Source organism: Schistocerca gregaria, chromosome 8 (genome assembly GCF_023897955.1).
Source record: "Schistocerca gregaria isolate iqSchGreg1 chromosome 8, iqSchGreg1.2, whole genome shotgun sequence".
NCBI classification, from domain to species: Eukaryota; Metazoa; Arthropoda; class Insecta; order Orthoptera; family Acrididae; genus Schistocerca; species Schistocerca gregaria.
The window spans coordinates 3,385,713-3,413,620 of record NC_064927.1 but is presented as its reverse complement, the minus strand read 5'-3'; positions in this window follow the sequence as shown (position 1 = coordinate 3,413,620).

The following is a 27,908-nucleotide window of genomic DNA, read 5'->3' as shown; positions in this document are numbered from 1 at the left end:
TAGTCCACAGATTACAGAATGCCACCAGATGTACAACGGAAACTACTACTGGTCTTACAGGGAACGATCAAAGCGTAGACTGTTTGAGACATTACTCCTGTGGAGGAAAGTGCGCATGGTGACTGTTGTATTCAATCCCGATACAATTTCTGTGTTTTATCAACAATCTGATAGTCCACAGATTACAGAATGCCACCAGATGTGCTTCGGAAACTACTACTGGTCTTCCAGGGAACGATCAAAGGGTAGACTGTTTGAGACACTACTCCCATGGAGGAAAGTGCGCTTGGTGACTATTGTATTCAATCCCGATGAAATTTCTGTGTTTCATCAACACTCTGATACAACAAAGATTACAGAATGCCTCCAGATGTGCATCGGAAGCTACTACTGGTCTTCCTGGGAACGATAAAAGCGTAGACTGTTAGAGATATTACTCCCAGGTAGGCAAGTGCGCATGGTGACTGTTGTATTCAATCCCGATGCAATATCTGTGCTTCATCAACGCTTTGAAGGTCCACAGATTACAGAATGCATCCAGGTGTGCATCGGAAACTACTACTAATCTTTCAGGGAACGATCAAAGCGTAGACTATTTGTGACATTACTGCCATGGAGGAAAGTGCTCGTGGTGACTGTTGTATTCAATCCGGATGCAATTTCTGTGTTTCATCAACACTCTGATAGTCCACAGATTGAGGAATGCCACCAGATGTGCATCGGAAACTACTACTGGTCTTCTAGGGAAAGATCAAAGCATAGACTATTTGAGACATTACTCCCATGGAGGAAAGTGTGCATGGTGACTGTTATATTCAATCCCGATGCAATTTCTGTGTTTCATCAACACTCCGATAGTCCACAGAATAAGGAATGCCACCAGATGTGCATCGGAAACTACTTCTGGTCTTCCAGGTAACGATCAAAGCGTAGACTGTTTGAGACATTACTCCTGTGGAGGAAAGTGCGCATAGTGACTGTTGTATTCAATCCCGATGCAATTTCTGTGTTTTATCAACACTCTGGTAGTCCACAGATTACAGAATGCCACCAGATGTACAACGGAAACTACTACTGGTCTTCCAGGAACGATAAGAGCGTAAACTATTTGAGACATTGCACCCGTGGAGGAAAGTGCTCATGGTGACTGTTGTATTCAATCCCGATGCAATTTCTGTGTTTGATCAACACTCTGATACTCCACAGATTACAGAATGCCTCCAGATGTGCATCGGAAACTACTACTGGTCTTCCTGGGAACTATCAAAGCGTAGACTGTTTGAGACACTACTGCCATGGAGGAAAGTGCGCATGGTGACTGTTGTATTCAATCACGATGCAATTTCTGTGTTTCATCAACACTCTGATACTCCACTAATTACAGAATGCCTCCAGATGTGCATCGGAAACTACTACTGGTCTTCCTGGGAACGATCAAAGCGTAGCCTGTTAGAGACATTACTCCCATGGAGGAAAGTGCGCATGGTGACTGTTGTACTCAATCCTGGTGCAATTTCTGTGATTCATCAACACTCTGATAGTCCACAGATTACAGAATGCCTCCAGATGTGCATCCCAAACTACCACTGGTCTTCCAGCAAACGATCAAAGCGTAGACAGTTTGAGACACTACTCCCATGGAGGAAAGTGCGCTTGGTGACTATTGTATTCAATCCCGATGAAATTTCTGGGTTTCATCAACACTCTGATACAACAAAGATTACAGAATGCCTCCAGATGTGCATCGGAAGCTACTACTGGTCTTCCTGGGAACGATCAAAGCGTAGACTGTTAGAGATATTACTCCCAGGTAGGCAAGTGCGCATGGTGACTGTTGTATTCAATCCCGATGCAATATCTGTGTTTCATCAACGCTTTGAAGGTCCACAGATTACAGAATGCATCCAGATGTGCATGGGAAACTACTACTAATCTTTCAGGGAACGATCAAAGCGTAGACTATTTGTGACATTACTGCCATGGAGGAAAGTGCTCATGTTGTCTGTTGTATTCAACCCCTTGCACTTTCTGTGTTTCATCAACTCTCTGATAGTCAACAGATTAAGGAATGCCACCAGATGTGCATCGGAAACTACTACTGGTCTTCTAGGGAACGATCAAAGCATTGACTATTTGAGACATTACTCCCATGGAGGAAAGTGTGCATGGTGACTGTTATATTCAATACCGATGCAACTTCTGTGTTTCATCAACTCTCTGATAGTCCACAGATTAACGAATGCCACCAGATGTGCATCGTAAACTACTACTGGTCTTCCAGGTAACGATCAAAGCGTAGACTGCTTGAGACATTACTCCTGTGGAGGAAAGTGCGCATGGTGACTGTTGTATTCAATCCCGATGCAATTTCTTTGTTTTATCAACACTCTGATAGTCCACAGATTACAGAATGCCACCAGATCTGCTTCGGAAACTACTACTGGTCTTCCAGGGAACGATCAAAGCGTAGACTGTTTGAGACACTACTCCCATGGAGGAAAGTGCGCATGGTGACTATTGTATTCAATCCCGATGCATTTTCTGTGTTTCATCAACACTCTGATACTCCACAGTTTACAGAATGCCTCCAGATGTGCATCGGAAGCTACTACTGGTCTTCCTGGAAACGATCAAAGCGTAGAATGTTAGAGACATTACTCCCATGTAGGCAAGTGCGCATGGTGACTGTTGTATTCAATCCCGATGCAATTTCTGTGTTTCATCAACACTTTGAAGGTCCACAGATTACAGAATGCATCCAGATGTGCATCGGACACTACTACTGATCGTCCAGGGAACGATCAAAGCGTAGACTATTTGTGACACTACTGCCATGGAGGAAAGTGCGCATGGTGACTGATGTATTCAATCCCGATGCAATTTCTGTGTTTCATCCATACTCTGATAGTCCACAGACTAAGGAATGCCACCAGATGTGCATCTTAAACTACTACTGGTCTTCCAGGTAACGATCAAAGCGTAGACTATTTGAGACATTACTCCTGTGTAGGAAAGTGAGCATGGTGACTGTTGTATTCAATCGCGATACAATATTTGTGTTTCTTCAACACTCTGATTGTCCACAGATTACAGAATGCCACCAGATGTGCATCGGAAACTACTACTGGTCTTCCAGGGAACGATCAAAGCGTAGACTGTTTGAGACACTACTCCCATGGAGGAAAGTGCGCATGGTGACTGTTGTACTCAATCCCGACGCAATATCTGTGTGTCATCAACACTCTGATACTCCACAGTTTACAGAATGCCTCCAGATGTGCATCGGAAGCTACTACTGGTCTTCCTGCGAACGATCAAAGCGTAGAATGTTAGAGACATTACTCCCATGTAGGCAAGTGCGCATGGTGACAGTTGTATTTAATCCCGATGCAATTTCTGTGTTTGATCAACACTCTGATAGTCCACAGATTACAGAATGCCTCCAGATGTGCATCGGAAACTACTATTGGTCTTCCAGGGAACTCAAAGCGTAGACTGTTTGAGACACTACTTCCATGGAGGAAAGTGCGCATGGTGACTATTGTATTCAATCCCGATGCAATTTCTGTGTTTCATCAACACTCTGATACTCCACAGATTACAGAATGCCTCCGAATGTGCATCGGAAGGTACTACTGGTCTTCCAGGTAACGATCAAAGCGTAGACTGTTTGAGACATTACCCCTGTGGAGGAAAGTGCGCATGGTGACTGTTGTATTCAATCCCGATGCAATTTCTGTGTTTTATCAACACTCTGATAGTCCACAGATTGCAGAATGCATCCAGATGTGCATCGGAAACTACTACTGATCTTCCAGGGAACGACCAAACCGTAGACTATTTGTGACATTACTGCCATGGAGGAAAGTGCGCATGGAGACTTGTATTCAATCCCAATGCAATTTCTGTGTTTCATCAACACTCTGATAGTCCAAAGATTAAGGAATGCCACCAGATGTGCATCGGGAACTAGTACTGGTCTTCCAGGTAATGATCAAAGCGTAGACTGTTTGAGATATTACTCCTGTGTAGGAAAGTGAGCATGGTGACTGTTGTATTCAATCCAGATGCGATTTCTGTGTTTCATCAACACTTTGAAGGTGCACAGATTACAGTATGCATCCAGATGTGCATCGGAAACTACTACTGCTCTTCCAGGGAAAGATCAAAGCATAGACTGTTTGAGAAGTTACTCCTGTGTAGGAAAGTGAGCATGGTGACTGTTGTATTCAATCCCGATGCGATTTCTGTGTTTCATCAACACTCTGATACTGCACAGATTACAGAATGCCTCCAGATGTGCATCGGAAACTACTACTGGTCTTCCTGGGAACGATCAAAGCGTAGACTGTAAGAGACATTACTTCGATGTAGGCAAGTGCGCATGGTGACTGTTATATTCAGTCCCGAGGCAATTTACGTGTTTCATCAACACTCTGATAGTCCAGAGATTAAGGAATGCCACCAGATGTGCATCGGAAACTACTACTGGTCTTCCAGGGAACGATCAAACCGTAGACTGTTTGAGACATTACTCCCATGGAGGAATGTGCGCATGGTGACTGTTGTATTCAATCCCGATGCAATTTCTGTGTTTCATCAACACTCTGATACTCCACAGATTACAGATTGCCACCAGACGTGCATCGGAAACTACTACTGGTCTTCCTGGGAACGATCAAAGCGTAGACTGTAAGAGACATTACTTCGATGTAGGCAAGTGCTCATGGTGACTGTTATATTCAGTCCCGAGGCAATTTACGTGTTTCATCAACACTCTGATAGTCCAGAGATTAAGGAATGCCACCAGATGTGCATCGGAATCTACTACTGGTCTTCCAGGGAACGATCAAAGCGTAGACTGTTTGAGACATTACTCCCATGGATTAAAGTGCGCATGGTGACTGTTGTATTCAATCCCGATGCAAATTCTGTGTTTCATCAACACTGTGATAGTCCACAGATTGCAGAATGCTTCCAGATGTGCATCGGAAACTACTACTGGTCATCCAGGGAACGATCAAAGCGTAGACTGTTTGATACACTACTCCCATATAGGAAAGTGCGCATGGTGACTATTGTATTCAATCCCGATGCAATTTCTGTGTTTGATCAACACTCTGATACTCCAGAGATTACAGAATGCCTCCAGATGTGCATCGGAAACTACTACTGGTCTTCCTGGGAACGATCAAAACGTAGACTGTCTGAGACACTACTCCCATGGAGGAAAGTGCGCATGGTGACTGTTGTATTCAATCCCGATGCAATTTCTGTGTTTCATCAACACTCTGATACTCCACAAATTACAGAATGCCTCCAGATGTGCATCGGAAACTACTACTGGTCTTCCTGGGAACGATCAAAGCGTAGCCTGTTAGAGACATTACTCCCATGGAGGAAAGTGCGCATGGTGACTGTTGTATTCAATCCTGGTGCAATTTCTGTGTTTCATCAATACTCTGATAGTCCACAGATTACAGAATGCCTCCAGATGTGCATCGGAAACTACCACTGGTCTTCCAGCGAACGATCAAAGCGTAGACTGTTTGAGACACTACTAACATGTAGGCAAGTGCGCATGGTGACTGATGTATTCAATCCCGATGCAATTTCTGTGTTTCATCAACACTCTGATAGTCCACAGATTACAGAATGCCACCAGATGTACAACGGAAACTACTACTGGTCTTCCAGCTAACGATCAAAGCGTAGACTGTTTGAGACATTGCACCCGTGGAGGGAAGTGCGCATGGTGACTGTTGTTTTCACTCCCGATGGAAATTCTGTGTTCCATCAACACTCAGTTAGTCCAGAGATTTCAGAATGCCTCCAGATGTGCATCAGAATCTACTACTGGTCTTCCAGGGAACGATGAAAGCGTAGACTATTTGAGACATTACTCCTGTGGAGGAAAGTGCGCATGGTTACTGTTGTATTCAATCCCGATGCAATTTCTGTGTTTTATAAACACTCTGATAGTCCACAGATTATTGAATGCCACCAGATGTACAACGGAAACTACTACTGGTCTTCCAGGGAACGATCAAAGCGTAGACTGTTTGAGACATTGCACCCGTGGACGAAAGTGGCGCATGGTGACTGTTGTATTCAATTCCGATTAAAATTCTGTGTTCCATCAACACTCAGTTAGTCTACAGATTTCAGAATGCCTCCAGATGTGCATCGGAATCTACTACTGGTCTTCCAGGGAACGATCAAAGCGTAGACTGTTTGAGACATTACTCCCATGGAGGAAAGTGCGCATGGTGACTGTTGTATTCAATCCCGATGCAATTTCTGTGTTTCATCAACACTGTGATAGTCCACAGATTGCAGAATGCTTCCAGATGTGCATCGGAAACTACTACTGGTCTTCCAGGGAACGATCAAAGCGTAGACTGTTTGAGACACTACTCCCATGGAGGAAAGTGCGCATGGTGACTGTTGTATTCAATCCCGATGCAATTTCTGTGTTTCATCAACACTCTGATAGTCCACAGATTACAGAATGCCTCCAGATGTGCATCGGAAACTACTACTGGTCTTCCTGGGAACGATCAAAGCGTAGCCTGTTAGAGACATTGCTCCCATGAAGGAAAGTGCGCATAGTGACTGTTGTATTCAATCCTGGTGCAATTTCTGTGTTTCATCAACACTCTGATAGTCCACAGATTACAGAATGCCTCCAGATGTGTATAGGAAACTACTACTGGTCTTCCAGGGAACGATCAAAGCGTAGACTGTTTGAGACATTACTCCCATGTATTCAAGTGCGCATGGTGACTGTTGTATTCAATCCCGATGCAATTTCTGTGTTTCATCAACACTTTGAAGGTCCACAGATTACAGAATGCATCCAGATGTGCATCGGAAACTACTACTGGTCTTCCAGGGAACGATCAAAGCGTAGACTGTTTGAGACATTTCTCCTGTGTAGAAAAGTGAGCATGGTGACTGTTGTATTCAATCGCGATGCAATTTCTGTGTTTCATCAACACTCTGATAGTCCACAGATTACAGAATGCCTCCAGATGTGTATAGGAAACTACCACTGGTCTTCCAGGGAACGATCAAAGCGTAGACTGTTTGAGACATTACTAACTTGTAGGCTAGTGCGCATGGTGACTGTTGTATTCAATCCCGATGCATTTTCTGTGTTTCATCAACACTTTGAAGGTCCACAGATTACAGAATGCATCCAGATGTGCATCGGAAACTACTACTGGTCTTCCAGGGAACGACCAAAGCGTAAACTATTTGAGACATTACTCCCATGGAGCAAAGTGAGCATGGTGACTCTTGTATTCAATCCCAATGCAATTTCTGTGTTTCATCAACACTCTGATAGTCCAGAGATTAAGGAATGCCACCAGATGTGCTTCGGAAACTACTACTGGTCTTCCTGGGAACGATCAAAGCGTAGACTGTTTGAGACATTACTCCCATGGAGGAATGTGCGCATGGTGACTGTTGTATTCAATACGGACGCAATTTCTGTGTTTCATCAACACTCTGATACCCCACAGATTACAGAATGCCACCAGACGTGCGTCGGAAACTGCTACTGATCTTCCAGGGAACGATCAAAGCGTAGACTGTTTGAGACATTACTCCCGTGGAGGAACGTGCGCATGGTGACTGTTGTATTTAATCCCGATGCAATTTCTGTGTTTCATCAACAGTCTGATAGTCCACAGATTACAGAATGCCACCAGATGTACAACGGAAACTACTACTGGTCTTCCAGGGAACGATCAAAGCGTAGGCTGTTTGAGACATTGCACCCATGGAGGAAAGTGCGCATGGTGACTGTTGTATTCAATCCCGATGGAAATTCTGTGTTCCATCAACCCTCAGTTAGTCCACAGATTTCTGAATGCCTCCAGATGTGCATCGGAATCTACTACTGTTCTTCCAGGGAACGATCAAAGCGTAGACTGTTTGAGACACTACTCCCATGGAGGAAAGTGCGCATGGTGACTGTTGTATTCAATCCCGATGCAATTTCTGTGTTTCATCAACACTCGGATAGTCCACAGATTACAGATTGCCTGCAGATGTGCATCGGAAACTACTACTGGTCTTCCAGAGAACGATCAAAGCGTAGACTGTTAGAGACATTACTCCCATGGAGGAAAGTGCGCATAGTGACTGTTGTATTCAATCCTAGTGCAATTTCTGTGTTTCATCAACACTCTGATAGTCCACAGATTACAGAATGCCTCCAGATGTGCATCGGAATCTACTACTGTTCTTCCAGGGAACGATCAATGCGTAGACTGTTTGAGACATTACTAACATGTAGGCAAGTGCGCATGGTGAATGTTGTATTCAATCCCGATGCATTTTCTGTGTTTCATCAACACTTTGATGGTCCACAGATTACAGAATGCATCCAGATGTGCATCGGAAACTACTACTGGTCTTCCAGGGAACGATCAAAGCGTAGACTGTTTGAGACATTACTCCTGTGTAGGAAAGTGAGCATGGTGACTGTTGTATTCAATCGCGATGCAATTTCTTTGTTTCTTCAACACTCTGATTGTCCACAGATTACAGAATGACAAGAGATGTGCATCGGAAACTACTACTGGTCTTCCTGGGAACGACCAAAGCGTAGACTGTTAGAGACATTACTCCCATGTAGGCAAGTGAGCATGGTGACTGTTGTATTCAATCCCGATGCAATTTCTGTGTTTCATAGCACTTTGAAGGTTCACAGATTACAGAATGCATCCAGATGTGCATCGGAAACTACTACTGGTCTTCCAGGGAACGATCAAAGCGTAGACTATTTGAGACATTACTCCCATGGAGCAAAGTGAGCATGGTGACTCTTGTATTCAATCCCAATGCAATTTCTGTGTTTCATCAACACTCTGATTGTCCAGAGATTAAGGAATGCCATCAGATGTGCATCGGAAACTACTACTGGTCTTCCTGGGAACGATCAAAGCGTAGACTGTTTGAGACATTACTCCCATGGAGGAATGTGAGCATGGTGACTGTTGTATTCAATCCCGATGCAATTTCTGTGTTTCATCAACACTCTGATACTCCACAGATTACAGAATGCCACCAGACGTGCATCGGAAACTGCTACTGGTCTTCCAGGGAACGATCAAAGCGTAGACTGTTTGAGACATTACTCCCGTGGAGGAACGTGCGCATGGTGACTGTTGTTTTTAATCCCGATGCAATTTCTGTGTTTCATCAACACTCTGATAGTCCACAGATTACAGAATGACACCAGATGTGCATCGGAAACTACTACTGGTCTTCCTGGGAACGACCAAAGCGTAGACTATTTGAGACATTACTCCCATTGAGCAAAGTGAGCATGGTGACTCTTGCATTCAATCCCAATGCAATTTCTGTGTTTCATCAACACTCTGATAGTCCAGAGATTAAGGAATGCCACCAGATGTGCATCGGAAACTACTACTGGTCTTCCTGCGAACGATCAAAGCGTAGCCTGTTAGAGACATTGCACCCATGAAGGAAAGTGCGCATAGTGACTGTTGTATTCAATCCTGGTGCAATTTCTGTGTTTCATCAACACTCTGATAGTCCACAGATTACAGAATGCCTCCAGATGTGTATAGGAAACTACCACTGGTCTTCCAGGGAACGATCAAAGCGTAGACTGTTTGAGACATTACTAACATGGAGCAAAGTGAGCATGGTGACTCTTGTATTCAATCCCAATGCAATTTCTGTGTTTCATCAACACTCTGATTGTCCAGAGATTAAGGAATGCCATCAGATGTGCATCGGAAACTACTACTGGTCTTCCTGGGAACGATCAAAGCGTAGACTGTTTGAGACATTACTCCTGCGTAGTAAAGTGAGCATGGTGACTGTTGTATTCAATCGCGATGCAATTTCTGTGTTTCTTCAACACTCTGATTGACCACAGATTACAGAATGACACCAGATGTGCATCGGAAACTACTACTGGTCTTCCTGGGAACGACCAAAGCGTAGACTGTTAGAGACATTACTCCCATGTAGGCAAGTGCGCATGGTGACTGTTGTATTCAATCCCGATGCAATTTCTGTGTTTCATAGCACTTTGAACGTCCACAGATTACAGAATGCATCCAGATGTGCATCGTAAACTACTACTGGTCTTCCAGGGAACGATCAAAGCGTAGACTATTTGAGACATTACTCCCATGGAGCAAAGTGAGCATGTGACTCTTGTATTCAATCCCAATGCAATTTCTGTGTTTCATCAACACTCTGATAGTCCGGAGATTAAGGAATGCCACCAGATGTGCATCGGAAACTACTACTGGTCTTCCTGGGAACGATCAAAGCGTAGACTGTTTGAGACATTACTCCCATGGAGGAATGTGCGCATGGTGACTGTTGTATTCAATCCCGACGCAATTTCTGTGTTTCATCAACACTCTGATACTCCACAGATTACAGAATGCCACCAGACGTGCGTCGAAAACTGCTACTGGTCTTCCATTGAACGATCAAAGCGTAGACTGTTTGAGACATTACTCCCATGGAGGAACGTGCGCATGGTGACTGTTGTATTCAATCCCGATGCAATTTCTGTGTTTCATCAACAGTCTGATAGTCCACAGATTACAGAATGCCACCAGATGTACAACGGAAACTACTACTGGTCTTGCAGGGAACGATCAAAGCGTAGACTGTTTGAGACATTGCACCCATGGAGGAAAGTGCGCATGGTGACTGTTGTATTCAATCCCGATGGAAATTCTGTGTTCCATCAACACTCAGTTAGTCCACAGATTTCAGAATGCCTCCAGATGTGCATCGGAATCTACTTCTGTTCTTCCAGGGAACGATCAAAGCGTAGACTGATTGAGACATTACTCCCATGGAGGAAAGTGCGCATGGTGACTGTTGTATTCAATCCAGATTCAATTTCTGTATTTCATCAACACTGTGATAGTCCACAGATTACAGAATGCTTCCAGATGTGCATCGGAAACTACTACTGGTCTTCCAGGGAACGATCAAAGCGTAGAATCTTTGAGACACTACTGCCATGGAGGAAAGTGCGCATGGTGACTGTTGTATTCAATCCCGATCCAATTTCTGTGTTTCATCAACACTCGGATAGTCCACAGATTACAGAATGCCTCCAGATGTGCATCGGAAACTACTACTGGTCTTCCTGAGAACGATCAAAGCGTAGCCTGTTAGAGACATTACTCCCATGGAGTAAAGTGCGCATAGTGACTGTTGTATTCAATCCTAGTACAATTTCTGTGTTTCATCAACACTCTGATAGTCCACAGATTACAGAATGCCTCCAGATGTGCATAGGAAACTACCACTGGTCTTCCAGGGAACGATCAAAGCGTAGACTGTTTGAGACATTACTAACATTTAGGCAAGTGCGCATGGTGACTGTTGTATTCAATCCCGATGCATTTTCTGTGTTTCATCAACACTTTGATGGTCCACAGATTACAGAATGCATCCAGATGTGCATCGGAAACTACTACTGGTCTTCCAGGGAACGATCAAAGCGTAGACTGTTTGAGACATTACTCCTGTGTAGGAAAGTGAGCATGGTGACTGTTGTATTCAATCGCGATGCAATTTCTGTGTTTCTTCAACACTCTGATTGTCCACAGATTACAGAATGACACCAGATGTGCATCGGAAACTACTACTGGTCTTCCTGGGAACGACCAAAGCGTAGACTGTTAGAGACATTACTCCCATGTAGGCAAGTGCGCATGGTGACTGTTGTATTCAATCGCGATGCAATTTCTGTGTTTCGTAGCACTTTGAAGGTCCACAGATTACAGAATGCATCCAGATGTGCATCGGAAACTACTACTGGTCTTCCAGGGAACGATCAAAGCGTAGACTATTTGAGACATTACTCCCATGGAGCAAAGTGAGCATGGTGACTCTTGTATTCAATCCCAATGCAATTTCTGTGTTTCATCTACACTCTGATAGTCCAGAGATTAAGGAATGCCACCAGATGTGCATCGGAAACTACTACTGGTCTTCCTGGGAACGATCAAAGCGTAGACTGTTTGAGACATTACTCCCATGGAGCAATGTGCGCATGGTGACTGTTGTATTCAATCCCGATGCAATTTCTGTGTTTCATCAACACTCTGATACTCCACAGATTACAGAATGCCACCAGACGTGCATCGGAAACTGCTACTGGTCTTCCAGGGAACGATCAAAGCGTAGACTGTTTGAGACATTACTCCCGTGGAGGAACGTGCGCATGGTGACTGTTGTATTCAATCCCGATGCAATTTCTGTGTTTCATCAACAGTCTGATAGTCCACAGATTACAGAATGCCACCAGATGTACAACGGAAGCTATTACTGGTCTTCCAGGTAACGATCAAAGCGTAGACTGTTTGAGACATTGCACCCGTGGAGGAAAGTGCGCATGGTGACTGTTGTATTCAATCCCGATGGAAATTCTGTGTTCCATCAACACTCAGTTAGTCCACAGATTTCAGAATGCCTCCAGATGTGCATCGGAATCTACTACTGTTCTTCCAGGGAACGATCAAAGCGTAGACTGATTGAGACATTACTCCCATGGAGGAAAGTGCGCATGGTGACTGATGTATTCAATCCCGATTCAATTTCTGTGTTTCATCAACACTGTGATAGTCCACAGATTACAGAATGCTTCCAGATGTGCATAGGAAACTACTACTAGTCTTCCTGGGAACGATCAAAGCGTAGCCTGTTAGAGACATTACTCCCATGGAGGAAAGTGCGCATAGTGACTGTTGTATTCAATCCTGGTGCAATTTCTGTGTCTCATCAACTCTCTGATAGTCCACAGATTACAGAATGCCTCCAGATGTGCATCGAAAACTACCACTGGTCTTCCAGGGAACGATCAAAGCATAGACTATTTGAGACATTACTCCCATGGAGGAAAGTGAGCATGGTGACTGTTATATTCAATCCCCATGCAATTTGTGTGTTTCATCAACACTCTGATAGTCCACAGATTAAGGAATGCCACCAGATGTGCATCGGAAACTACTAATGGTCTTCCAGGTAACGATTAAAGCGTAGACTGTTGAGACATAACTCCTGTGGAGGAAAGTGCGCATGGTGACTGTTGTATTCAATCCCGATGCAATTTCAGTGTTTTATCAACAATCAGATAGTCCACAGATTACAGAATGCCACCAGATGTGCTTGGGAAACTACTACTGGTCTTCCAGGGAACGATCAAAGCGTAGACTGTTTGAGACACTACTCCCATGGAGGAAAGTGCGCATGGTGACTATTGTATTCAATCCCGATGCAATTTCTGTGTTTCATCAACACTCTGATACTCCACAGTTTACAGAATGCCTCCAGATGTGTATCGGAAGCTACTACTGGTCTTCCTGGGAATGATCAAAGCGTAGACTGTTAGAGACATTACTCCCATGTATGCAAGTGCGCATGGTGACTGTTGTATTCAATACCGATGCAATTTCTGTGTTTCATCAACACTTTGAAGGTCCACAGATTACAGAATGCATCCAGATGTGTATCGGAAACTACTACTGATCTTATAGGGAATGATCAATGCGTAGACTATTTGTGACATTACTGCCATGGAGGAAAGTGCGCATGGTGACTGTTGTATTCAATCCCGATGCAATTTCTGTGTTTCATCAATACTCCGATAGTCCACAGTCTAAGGAATGACACCAGATGTGCATCAGAACTACTACTGGTCTTCCAGGTAACGATCAGAGCGTAGACTGTTTGAGACATTACTCCTGTGTAGGAAATTGAGCATGGTAACAGTTGTATTCAATCGCGATGCAATTTCTGTGTTTCTTCAACACTCTGATACTCCACAGATTACAGAATGCCACCAGACGTGCATCGGAAACTACTACTGGTCTTCCAGGGAACGATCAAAGCGTAGACTATTTGAGACATTACTCCCATGGAGGAAAGTGCGCATGCTGACTGTTGTATTCAATCCCGATCCAATTTCTGTGTTTCATCAACACTCGGATAGTCCACAGATTACAGAATGCCTCCAGATGTGCATCGGAAACTACTACTGGTCTTCCTGGGAACGATCAAAGCGTAGCCTGTTAGAGACATTACTCCCATGGAGTAAAGTGCGCATAGTGACTGTTGTATTCAATCCTAGTGCAATTTCTGTGTTTCATCAACACTCTGATACTCCACAGATTACAGAATGCCTCCAGATGTGCATAGGAAACTACCACTGGTCTTCCAGGGAACGATCAAAGCGTAGACTGTTTGAGACATTACTAACATGTAGGCAAGTGCGCATGGTGACTGTTGTATTCAATCCCGATGCCTTTTCTGTGTTTCATCAACACTTTGATGGTCCACAGATTACAGAATGCATCCAGATGTGCATCGGAAACTACTACTGGTCTTCCAGGGAACGATCAAAGCGTAGACTGTTTGAGACATTACTCCTGTGTAGGAAAGTGAGCATGGTGACTGTTGTATTCAATCGCGATGCAATTTCTGTGTTTCTTCAACACTCTGATTGTCCACAGATTACAGAATGACACCAGATGTGCATCGGAAACTACTACTGGTCTTCCTGGGAACGACCAAAGCGTAGACTGTTAGAGACATTACTCCCATGTAGGCAAGTGCGCATGGTGACTGTTGTATTCAATCGCGATGCAATTTCTGTGTTTCATAGCACTTTGAAGGTCCACAGATTACAGAATGCATCCAGATGTGCATCGGAAACTACTACTGGTCTTCCAGGGAACGATCAAAGCGTAGACTATTTGAGACATTACTCCCATGGAGCAAAGTGAGCATGGTGACTCTTGTATTCAATCCCAATGCAATTTCTGTGTTTCATCAGCACTCTGATAGTCCAGAGATTAAGGAATGCCACCAGATGTGCATCTGAAACTACTACTGGTCTTCCTGGGAACGATCAAAGCGTAGACTGTTTGAGACATTACTCCGATGGAGGAATGTGCGCATGGTGACTGTTGTATTCAATCCCGATGCAATTTCTGTGTTTCATCAACACTCTGATACTCCACAGATTACAGAATGCCACCAGACGTGCATCGGAAACTGCTACTGGTCTTCCAGGGAACGATCAAAACGTAGACTGTTTGAGACATTACTCCCGTGGAGGAACGTGCGCATGGTGACTGTTGTATTCAATCCCGATGCAATTTCTGTGTTTCATCAACAGTCTGATAGTCCACAGATTACAGAATGCCACCATATGTACAACGGAAACTATTACTGGTCTTCCAGGTAACGATCAAAGCGTAGACTGTTTGAGACATTGCACCCGTGGAGGAAAGTGCGCATGGTGACTGTTGTATTCAATCCCGATGGAAATTCTGTGTTCCATCAAAACTCAGTTAGTCCACAGATTTCAGAATGCCTCCAGATGTGCATCGGAATCTACTACTGTTCTTCCAGGGAGCGATCAAAGCGTAGTCTGATTGAGACATTACCCCCATGGAGGAAAGTGCGCATGGTGACTGTTGTATTCAATCCCGATTCAATTTCTGTGTTTCATCAACACTGTGATAGTCCACAGATTACAGAATGCCTCCAGATGTGCATAGGAAACTACTACTAGTCTTCCTGGGAACGATCAAAGCGTAGCCTGTTAGAGTCATTACTCCCATGGAGGAAAGTGCGCGTAGTGACTGTTGTATTCAATCCTGGTGCAATTTCTGTGTCTCATCAACACTCTGATAGTCCACAGATTACAGAATGCCTCCAGATGTGCATCGAAAACTACCACTGGTCTTCCAGGGAACGATCAAAGCGTAGACTGTGTGAGACATTACTAACATGTAGGCAAGTGCGCATGGTGACTGTTGTATTCAATCCCGATGCAATTTCTGTGTTTCATCAACACTTTGAAGGTCCACAGATACAGAATGCATCCAGATGTGCATCGGAAACTACTACTGGTCTTCCTGGGAACGATCAAAGCGTAGCCTGTTAGAGACATTACTCCCATGGAGGAGAGTGCGCATAGTGACTGTTGTATTCAATCCTGGTGCAATTTCTGTGTCTCATCAACACTCTGATAGTCCACAGATTACAGAATGCCTCCAGATGTGCATCGAAAACTACCACTGGTCTTCCAGGGAACGATCAAAGCGTAGACTGTGTGAGACATTACTAACATGTAGGCAAGTGCGCATGGTGACTGTTGTATTCAATCCCGATGCAATTTCTGTGTTTCATCAACACTTTGAAGGTCCACAGATTACAGAATGCATCCAGATGTGCATCGGAAACTACTACTGGTCTTCCAGGTAACGATCAAAGCGTAGACTGTTTGAGACATTACTCCTGTGTAGGAAATTGAGCATGGTAACTGTTGTATTCAATCGCGATGCAATTTCTGTGTTTCTTCAACACTCTGATACTCCACAGATTACAGAATGCCACCAGACGTGCATCGGAAACTACTACTGGTCTTCCAGGGAACGATCAAAGCGTAGACTATTTGAGACATTACTCCCATGGAGGAAAGTGCGCATGCTGACTGTTGTATTCAATCCCGTTGGAAATTCTGTGTTCCATCAACACTCAGTTAGTCCACAGATTTCAGAATGCCTCCAGATGTGCATCGGAAATTACCACTGGTCTTAGAGGGAACGATCAAAGCGTAGACTGTTTGAGACATTACTAACATGTAGGCAAATGCGCATGGTGACTGTTGTATTCAATCCCGATGCAATTTCTGTGTTTCAACAACACTCTGATAGTCCAGAAACTAAGGAATGCCACCAGATGTGCATCGGAAACTACTACTGGTCTTCCAGGGAACGATCAAAGCGTAGACTGATGAGACATTACTCCCAAGGAGGAAAGAGCGCATGGTGACTGTTGTATTCAATCCCGATGCAATTTCTGTGTTTCATCAACACTACGATACTCCACAGATTACCGAAAGCCACCAGACGTGCATCGGAAACTACTACTGGTCTTCCAGGGAACGATCAAAGCGTAGACTGTTTGAGACATTACTCCAATGGAGGAAAGTGAGCATGGTGACTGTTGTATTCAATCCCGATGCAATTTCTGTGTTTCATCAACACTCTGATGGTCCACAGATTACAGAATGCCACCAGATGTACAACGGAAACTACTACTGGTCTTCCAGGGAACGATCAAAGCCTAGACTCTTTGAGACATTACTCCCATGGAGGAAAGTGCGCATGGTGACTGTTGTATTCAATCCCGATGCAATTTCTGTGTTTCATCAACACTGTGATAGTCCACAGATTACAGAATGCCTCCAGATGTGCAACGGAAAGTACTACTGGTCTTCCTGGGAACGATCAAAGCGTATACTTTTTGAGACACTACTCCAATGGAGGAAAATGCGCATGGTGACTGTTGTTATCAATCCCGATGCAATTATTGTTTTTCATCAACACTCTGATAGTCCACAGATTACAGAATGCCTCCAGATGTGCAACGGAAACTACTACTGGTCTTCCAGGGAACGATCAAAATCGTAGACTGTTTGAGACATTACTCCCATGGAGGAAAGTTCGCATGGTGACCGTTATATTCAAACCCGATGCAATTTCTGTGTTTCATCAACACTCTGATGGTACACAGATTGCGGAATACTTCCAGTTGTGCATCGGAAACTACTACTGGTCTTCCAGGGAACGATCAAAGCGTATACTGTTTTAGACATTACTCCCGTGGAGGAACGTGCGCATGGTGACTGTTGTATTCAATCCCGATGCAATTTCTGTGTTTCATCAACAGTCTGATAGTCCACAGACTACAGAATGCCACCAGATGTACAACGGAAACTATTACTGGTCTTCCAGGTAACGATCAAAGCGTAGACTGTTTGAGACATTGCACCCGTGGAGGAAAGTGCGCATGGTGACTGTTGTATTCAATCCCGATGGAAATTCTGTGTTCCATCAAAACTCAGTTAGTCCACAGATTTCAGAATGCCTCCAGATGTGCATCGGAATCTACTACTGTTCTTCCAGGGAACGATCAAAGCGTAGACTGATTGAGACATTACCCCCATGGAGGAAAGTGCGCATGGTGACTGTTGTATTCAATCCCGATTCAATTTCTGTGTTTCATCAACACTGTGATAGTCCACAGATTACAGAATGCCTCCAGATGTGCATAGGAAACTACTACTAGTCTTCCTGGGAACGGTCAAAGCGTAGCCTGTTAGAGTCATTACTCCCATGGAGGAAAGTGCGCATAGTGACTGTTGTATTCAATCCTGGTGCAATTTCTGTGTCTCATCAACACTCTGATAGTCCACAGATTACAGAATGCCTCCAGATGTGCATCGAGAACTACCACTGGTATTCCAGGGAACGATCAAAGCGTAGACTGTGTGAGACATTACTAACATGTAGGCAAGTGCGCATGGTGACTGTTGTATTCAATCCCGATGCAATTTCTGTGTTTCATCAACACTTTGAAGGTCCACAGATTACAGAATGCATCCAGATGTGCATCGGAAACTACTACTGGTCTTCTAGGGAACGATCAAAGCATAGACTATTTGAGACATTACTCCGATGGAGGAAAGTGCGCATGGTGACTGTTGTATTCAATCCCGATGCAATTTCTGTGTTTCAACAACACTCTGATAGTCCAGAGATTAAGGAATGCCACCAGATGTGCATCGGAAACTACTACTGGTCTTCCAGGGAACGATCAAAGCGTAGACTGTTTGGGACACTACTAACATGTAGGCAAGTGCGCATGGTGACTGTTGTATTCAATACCGATGCAATTTCTGTGTTTCATCAACACTCTGATACTCCACAGTTTACAGAATGCCTCCAGATGTGCATCGGAAGCTACTACTGGTCTTCCTGGGAATGATCAAAGCGTAGACTGTTAGAGACATTACTCCCATGTATGCAAGTGCGCATGGTGACTGTTGTATTCAATCCCGATGCAATTTCTGTGTTTCATCAACACTTTGAAGGTCCACAGATTACAGAATGCATCCAGATGTGCATAGAAAACTACTACTAGTCTTCCTGGGAACGATCAAAGCGTAGCCTGTTAGAGACATTACTCCCATGGAGGAAAGTGCGCATAGTGACTGTTGTATTCAATCCTGGTGCAATTTCTGTGTCTCATCAACACTCTGATAGTCCACAGATTACAGAATGCCTCCAGATGTGCATCGAAAACTACCACTGGTCTTCCAGGGAACGATCAAAGCGTAGACTGTGTGAGACATTACTAACATGTAGGCAAGTGCGCATGGTGACTGTTGTATTCAATCCCGATTCAATTTCTGTGTTTCATCAACACTTTGAAGGTCCACAGATTACAGAATGCATCCAGATGTGCATCGGAAACTACTACTGGTCTTCCAGGTAACGATCAAAGCGTAGACTGTTTGAGACATTACTCCTGTGTAGGAAATTGAACATGGTAACTGTTGTATTCAATCGCGATGCAATTTCTGTGTTTCTTCAACACTCTGATACTCCACAGATTACAGAATGCCACCAGACGTGCATCGGAAACTACTACTGGTCTTCCAGGGAACGATCAAAGCGTAGACTATTTGAGACATTACTCCCATGGAGGAAAGTGCGCATGCTGTCTGTTGTATTCAATCCCGTTGGAAATTCTGTGTTCCATCAACACTCAGTTAGTCCACAGATTTCAGAATGCCTCCAGATGTGCATCGGAAATTACCACTGGTCTTAGAGGGAACGATCAAAGCGTAGACTGTTTGAGACATTACTAACATGTAGGCAAATGCGCATGGTGACTGTTGTATTCAATCCCGATGCAATTTCTGTGTTTCAACAACACTCTGATAGTCCAGAAATTAAGGAATGCCACCAGATGTGCATCGGAAACTACTACTGGTCTTCCAGGGAACGATCAATGCGTAGACTGATGAGACATTACTCCCAAGGAGGAAAGAGCGCATGGTGACTGTTGTATTCAATCCCGATGCAATTTCTGTGTTTCATCAACACTACGATACTCCACAGATTACCGAAAGCCACCAGACGTGCATCGGAAACTACTACTGGTCTTCCAGGGAACGATCAAACCGTAGACTGTTTGAGACATTACTCCAATGGAGGAAAGTGTGCATGGTGACTGTTGTATTCAATCCCGATGCAATTTCTGTGTTTCATCAACACTCTGATAGTCCACAGATTACAGAATGCCACCAGATGTACAACGGAAACTACTACTGGTCTTCCAGGGAACGATCAAAGCCTAGACTCTTTGAGACATTACTCCCATGGAGGAAAGTGCGCATGGTGACTGTTGTATTCAATCCCGATGCAATTTCTGTGTTTCATCAACACTGTGATAGTCCACAGATTACAGAATGCCTCCAGATGTGCAACGGAAAGTACTACTGGTCTTCCTGGGAACGATCAAAGCGTATACTTTTTGAGACACTACTCCAATGGAGGAAAATGCGCATGGTGACTGTTGTTATCAATCCCGATGCAATTATTGTGTTTCATCAACACTCTGATAGTCCACAGATTACAGAATGCCTCCAGATGTGCAACGGAAACTACTACTGGTCTTCCAGGGAACGATCAAAATCGTAGACTGTTTGAGACATTACTCCCATGGAGGAAAGTTCGCATGGTGACCGTTATATTCAAACCCGATGCAATTTCTGTGTTTCATCAACACTCTGATGGTACACAGATTGCGGAATACTTCCAGTTGTGCATCGGAAACTACTACTGGTCTTCCAGGGAACGATCAAAGCGTATACTGTTTTAGACATTACTCCCGTGGAGGAACGTGCGCATGGTGACTGTTGTATTCAATCCCGATGCAATTTCTGTGTTTCATCAACAGTCTGATAGTCCACAGATTACAGAATGCCACCAGATGTACAACGGAAACTATTACTGGTCTTCCAGGGGACGATCAAAGCGTAGACTGTTTGAGACATTGCACCCGTGGAGGAAAGTGCGCATGGTGACTGTTGTATTCAATCCCGATTGAAATTCTGTGTTCCATCAACACTCAGTTAGTCCACAGATTTCAGAATGCCTCCAGATCTGCATCGGAATCTACTACTGTTCTTCCAGGGAACGATCAAAGCGTAGACTGATTGAGACATTACTCCCATGGAGGAAAGTGCGCATGGTGACTGTTGTATTCAATCCCGATTCAATTTCTGTGTTTCATCAACACTGTGATAGTCCACAGATTACAGAATGCCTCCAGATGTGCATAGGAAACTACTTCTAGTCTTCCTGGGAACGATCAAAGCGTAGCCTGTTAGAGACATTGCTCCCATGGAGGAAAGTGCGCATAGTGACTGTTGTATTCAATCCTGGTGCAATTTCTGTGTCTCATCAACTCTCTGATAGTCCACAGATTACAGAATGCCTCCAGATGTGCATCGAAAACTACCACTGGTCTTCCAGGGAACGATCAAAGCGTAGACTGTGTGAGACATTACTAACATGTAGGCAAGTGCGCATGGTGACTGTTGTATTCAATCCCGATGCAATTTCTGTGTTTCATCAACACTTTGAAGGTCCACAGATTACAGAATGCATCCAGATGTGCATCGGAAACTACTACTGGTCTTCTAGGGAACGATCAAAGCATAGACTATTTGAGACATTACTCCCATGGAGGAAAGTGCGCATGGTGACTGTTGTATTCAATCCCGATGCAATTTCTGTGTTTCAACAACACTCTGATAGTCCAGAGATTAAGGAATGCCACCAGATGTGCATCGGAAACTACTACTGGTCTTCCAGGGAACGATCAAAGCGTAGACTGTTTGAGACACTACTAACATGTAGGCAAGTGCGCATGGTGACTGTTGTATTCAATACCGATGCAATTTCTGTGTTTCATCAACACACTGATAGTCCACAGAATAAGGAATGCCACCAGATGTGCATCGGAAACAACTACTGATCTTTCAGCGAACGATCAAAGCGTAGACTATTTGTGACATTACTGTCATGATGGAAAGTGCGCTTGGTGACTGTTGTATTCAATCCCGATGCAATTTCTGTGTTTCATCAACACTCTGATAGTCCACAGATTAAGGAATGCCACCAGATGTGTATCTGAAACTACTACTGGTCTTCTAGGGAACGATCAAAGCATAGACTATTTGAGACATTACTCCCATGGAGGAAAGTGAGCATGGTGACTGTTATATTCAATTCCGATGCAATTTCTGTGTTTCATCAACGCTCTGATAGTCCACAGATTAAGGAATGCCACCAGATGTGCATCGGAAACTACTACTGGTCTTCCAGGTAACGACCAAAGCGTAGACTGTTGAGAAATAACTCCTGTGGAGGAAAGTGAGCATGGTGACTGTTGTTTTCAATCCCGATGCAATTTCAGTGTTTTATCAACAATCTGATAGTCCACAGATTACAGAATGCCACCAGATGTGCTTCGGAACCTACTACTGGTCTTCCAGGGAACGATCAAAGCGTAGACTGTTTGAGACACTACTCCCATGGAGGAAAGTGCGCATGGTGACTATTGTATTCAATCCCGATGCAATTTCTGTGTTTCATCAACACTCTGATACTCCACAGTTTACAGAATGCCTCCAGATGTGTATCGGAAGCTACTACTGGTCTTCCTGGGAATGATCAAAGCGTAGACTGTTATAGACATTACTCCCATGTATGCAAGTGCGCATGGTGACTGTTGTATTCAATCCCGATGCAATTTCTGTGTTTCATCAACACTTTGAAGGTCCACAGATTACAGAATGCATCCAGATGTGTATCGGAAACTACTACTGATCTTATAGGGAATGATCAATGCGTAGACTATTTGTGACATTACTGCCATCGAGGAAAGTGTGCATGGTGACTGTTGTATTCAATCCCGATGCAATTTCTGTGTTTCATCAATACTCTGATACTCCACAGTTTACAGAATGCCTCCAGATGTGCATCGGAAGCTACTACTGCTCTTCCTGGGAATGATCAAAGCGTAGACTGTTAGAGACATTACTCCCATGTATGCAAGTGCGCATGGTGACTGTTGTATTCAATCCCGATGCAATTTCTGTGTTTCATCAACACTTTGAAGGTCCACAGATTACAGAATGCATCCAGATGTGCATAGGAAACTACTACTAGTCTTCCTGGGAACGATCAAAGCGTAGCCTGTTAGAGACATTACTCCCATGGAGGAAAGTGCGCATAGTGACTGTTGTATTCAATCCTGGTGCAATTTCTGTGTCTCATCAACACTCTGATAGTCCACAGATTACAGAATGCCTCCAGATGTTCATCGAAAACTACCACTGGTCTTCCAGGGAACGATCAAAGCGTAGACTGTGTGAGACATTACTAACATGTAGGCAAGTGCGCATGGTGACTGTTGTATTCAATCCCGATTCAATTTCTGTGTTTCATCAACACTTTGAAGGTCCACAGATTACAGAATGCATCCAGATGTGCATCGGAAACTACTACTGGTCTTCCAGGTAACGATCAAAGCGTAGACTGTTTGAGACATTACTCCTGTGTAGGAAATTGAACATGGTAACTGTTGTATTCAATCGCGATGCAATTTCTGTGTTTCTTCAACACTCTGATACTCCACAGATTACAGAATGCCACCAGACGTGCATCGGAAACTACTACTGGTCTTCCAGGGAACGATCAAAGCGTAGACTATTTGAGACATTACTCCCATGGAGGAAAGTGCGCATGCTGACTGTTGTATTCAATCCCGTTGGAAATTCTGTGTTCCATCAACACTCAGTTAGTCCACAGATTTCAGAATGCCTCCAGATGTGCATCGGAAATTACCACTGGTCTTAGAGGGAACGATCAAAGCGTAGACTGTTTGAGACATTACTAACATGTAGGCAAATGCGCATGGTGACTGTTGTATTCAATCCCGATGCAATTTCTGTGTTTCAACAACACTCTGATAGTCCAGAAATTAAGGAATGCCACCAGATGTCCATCGGAAACTACTACTGGTCTTCCAGGGAACGATCAAAACGTAGACTGATGAGACATTACTCCCAAGGAGGAAAGAGCGCATGGTGACTGTTGTATTCAATCCCGATGCAATTTCTGTGTTTCATCAACACTCTGATAGTCCACAGATTACAGAATGCCACCAGATGTACAACGGAAACTACTACTGGTCTTCCAGGGAACGATCAAAGCCTAGACTCTTTGAGACATTACTCCCATGGAGGAAAGTGCGCATGGTGACTGTTGTATTCAATCCCGATGCAATTTCTGTGTTTCATCAACACTGTGATAGTCCACAGATTACAGAATGCCTCCAGATGTGCAACGGAAAGTACTACTGGTCTTAATGGGAACGATCAAAGCGTATACTTTTTGAGACACTACTCCAATGGAGGAAAATGCGCATGGTGACTCTTGTTATCAATCCCGATGCAATTATTGTGTTTCATCAACACTCTGATAGTCCACAGATTACAGAATGCCTCCAGTTGTGCATCGGAAACTACTACTGGTCTTCCAGGGAACGATCAAAGCGTATACTGTTTTAGACATTACTCCCGTGGAGGAACGTGCGCATGGTGACTGTTGTATTCAATCCCGATGCAATTTCTGTGTTTCATCAACAGTCTGATAGTCCACAGATTACAGAATGCCACCAGATGTACAACGGAAACTATTACTGGTCTTCCAGGGGACGATCAAAGCGTAGACTGTTTGAGACATTGCACCCGTGGAGGAAAGTGCGCATGGTGACTGTTGTATTCAATCCCGATTGAAATTCTGTGTTCCATCAACACTCAGTTAGTCCACAGATTTCAGAATGCCTCCAGATGTGCATCGGAATCTACTACTGTTCTTCCAGGGAACGATCAAAGCGTAGACTGATTGAGACATTACTCCCATGGAGGAAAGTGCGCATGGTGACTGTTGTATTCAATCCCGATTCAATTTCTGTGTTTCATCAACACTGTGATAGTCCACAGATTACAGAATGCCTCCAGACGTGCATAGGAAACTACTACTAGTCTTCCTGGGAACGATCAAAGCGTAGCCTGTTAGAGACATTGCTCCCATGGAGGAAAGTGCGCATAGTGACTGTTGTATTCAATCCTGGTGCAATTTCTGTGTCTCATCAACTCTCTGATAGTCCACAGATTACAGAATGCCTCCAGATGTGCATCGAAAACTACCACTGGTCTTCCAGGGAACGATCAAAGCGTAGACTGTGTGAGACATTACTAACATGTAGGCAAGTGCGCATGGTGACTGTTGTATTCAATCCCGATGCAATTTCTGTGTTTCATCAACACTTTGAAGGTCCACAGATTACAGAATGCATCCAGATGTGCATCGGAAACTACTACTGGTCTTCTAGGGAACGATCAAAGCATAGACTATTTGAGACATTACTCCCATGGAGGAAAGTGCGCATGGTGACTGTTGTATTCAATCCCGATGCAATTTCTGTGTTTCAACAACACTCTGATAGTCCAGAGATTAAGGAATGCCACCAGATGTGCATCGGAAACTACTACTGGTCTTCCAGGGAACGATCAAAGTGTAGACTGTTTGAGACACTACTAACATGTAGGCAAGTGCGCATGGTGACTGTTGTATTCAATACCGATGCAATTTCTGTGTTTCATCAACACACTGATAGTCCACAGAATAAGGAATGCCACCAGATGTGCATCGGAAACAACTACTGATCTTTCAGGGAACGATCAAAGCGTAGACTATTTGTGACATTACTGTCATGATGGAAAGTGCGCTTGGTGACTGTTGTATTCAATCCCGATGCAATTTCTGTGTTTCATCAACACTCGGATAGTCCACAGATTAAGGAATGCCACCAGATGTGTATCTGAAACTACTTCTGGTCTTCTAGGGAACGATCAAAGCATAGACTATTTGAGACATTACTCCCATGGAGGAAAGTGAGCATGGTGACTGTTATATTCAATTCCGATGCAATTTCTGTGTTTCATCAACACTCTGATAGTCCACAGATTAAGGAATGCCACCAGATGTGCATCGGAAACTACTACTGGTCTTCCAGGTAACGATCAAAGCGTAGACTGTTGAGAAATAACTCCTGTGGAGGAAAGTGCGCATGGTGACTGTTGTATTCAATCCCGATGCAATTTCAGTGTTTTATCAACAATCTGATAGTCCACAGATTACAGAATGCCACCAGATGTGCTTCGGAACCTACTACTGGTCTTCCAGGGAACGATCAAAGCGTAGACTGTTTGAGACACTACTCCCATGGAGGAAAGTGCGCATGGTGACTATTGTATTCAATCCCGATGCAATTTCTGTGTTTCATCAACACTCTGATACTCCACAGTTTACAGAATGCCTCCAGATGTGTATCGGAAGCTACTACTGGTCTTCCTGGGAATGATCAAAGCGTAGACTGTTAGAGACATTACTCCCATGTATGCAAGTGCGCATGGTGACTGTTGTATTCAATCCCGATGCAATTTCTGTGTTTCATCAACACTTTGAAGGTCCACAGATTACAGAATGCATCCAGATGTGTATCGGAAACTACTACTGATCTTATAGGGAATGATCAATGCGTAGACTATTTGTGACATTACTGCCATGGAGGAAAGTGCGCATGGTGACTGTTGTATTCAATCCCGATGCAATTTCTGTGTTTCATCAATACTCTGATAGTCCACAGTCTAAGGAATGACACCAGATGTGCATCAGAAACTACTACTGGTCTTCCAGGTAACGATCAAATCGTAGACTGTTTGAGACATTACTCCTGTGTAGGAAATTGAGCATGGTGACTGTTGTATTCAATCGCGATGCAATTTCTGTGTTTCTTCAACACTCTGATACTCCACAGATTACAGAATGCCACCAGACGTGCATCGGAAACTACTACTGGTCTTCCAGGGAACGATCAAAGCGTAGACTATTTGAGACATTACTCCCATGGAGGAAAGTGCGCATGCTGACTGTTGTATTCAATCCCGATCCAATTTCTGTGTTTCATCAACACTCGGATAGTCCACAGATTACAGAATGCCTCCAGATGTGCATCGGAAACTACTACTGGTCTTCCTGGGAACGATCAAAGCGTAGCCTGTTAGAGACATTACTCCCATGTAGTAAAGTGCGCATAGTGACTGTTGCATTCAATCCTAGTGCAATTTCTGTGTTTCATCAACACTCTGATAGTCCACAGATTACAGAATGCCTCCAGATGTGCATAGGAAACTACCACTGGTCTTCCAGGGAACGATCAAAGCGTAGACTGTTTGAGACATTACTAACATGTAGGCAAGTGCGCATGGTGACTGTTGTATTCAATCCCGATGCATTTTCTGTGTTTCATCAACACTTTGATGGTCCACAGATTACAGAATGCATCCAGATGTGCATCGGAAACTACTACTGGTCTTCCAGGGAACGATCAAAGCGTAGACTGTTTGAGACATTAATCCTGTGTAGGAAAGTGAGCATGGTGACTGTTGTATTCAATCGCGATGCAATTTCTGTGTTTCTTCAACACTCTGATTGTCCACAGATTACAGAATGACACCAGATGTGCATCGGAAACTACTACTGGTCTTCCTGGGAACGACCAAAGCGTAGACTGTTAGAGACATTACTCCCATGTAGGCAAGTGCGCATGGTGACTGTTGTATTCAATCGCGATGCAATTTCTGTGTTTCATAGCACTTTGAAGGTCCACAGACTACAGAATGCATCCAGATGTGCATCGGAAACTACTACTGGTCTTCCAGGGAACGATCAAAGCGTAGACTATTTGAGACATTACTCCCATGGAGCAAAGTGAGCATGGTGACTCTTGTATTCAATCCCAATGCAATTTCTGTGTTTCATCAGCACTCTGATAGTCCAGAGATTAAGGAATGCCACCAGATGTGCATCGGAAACTACTACTGG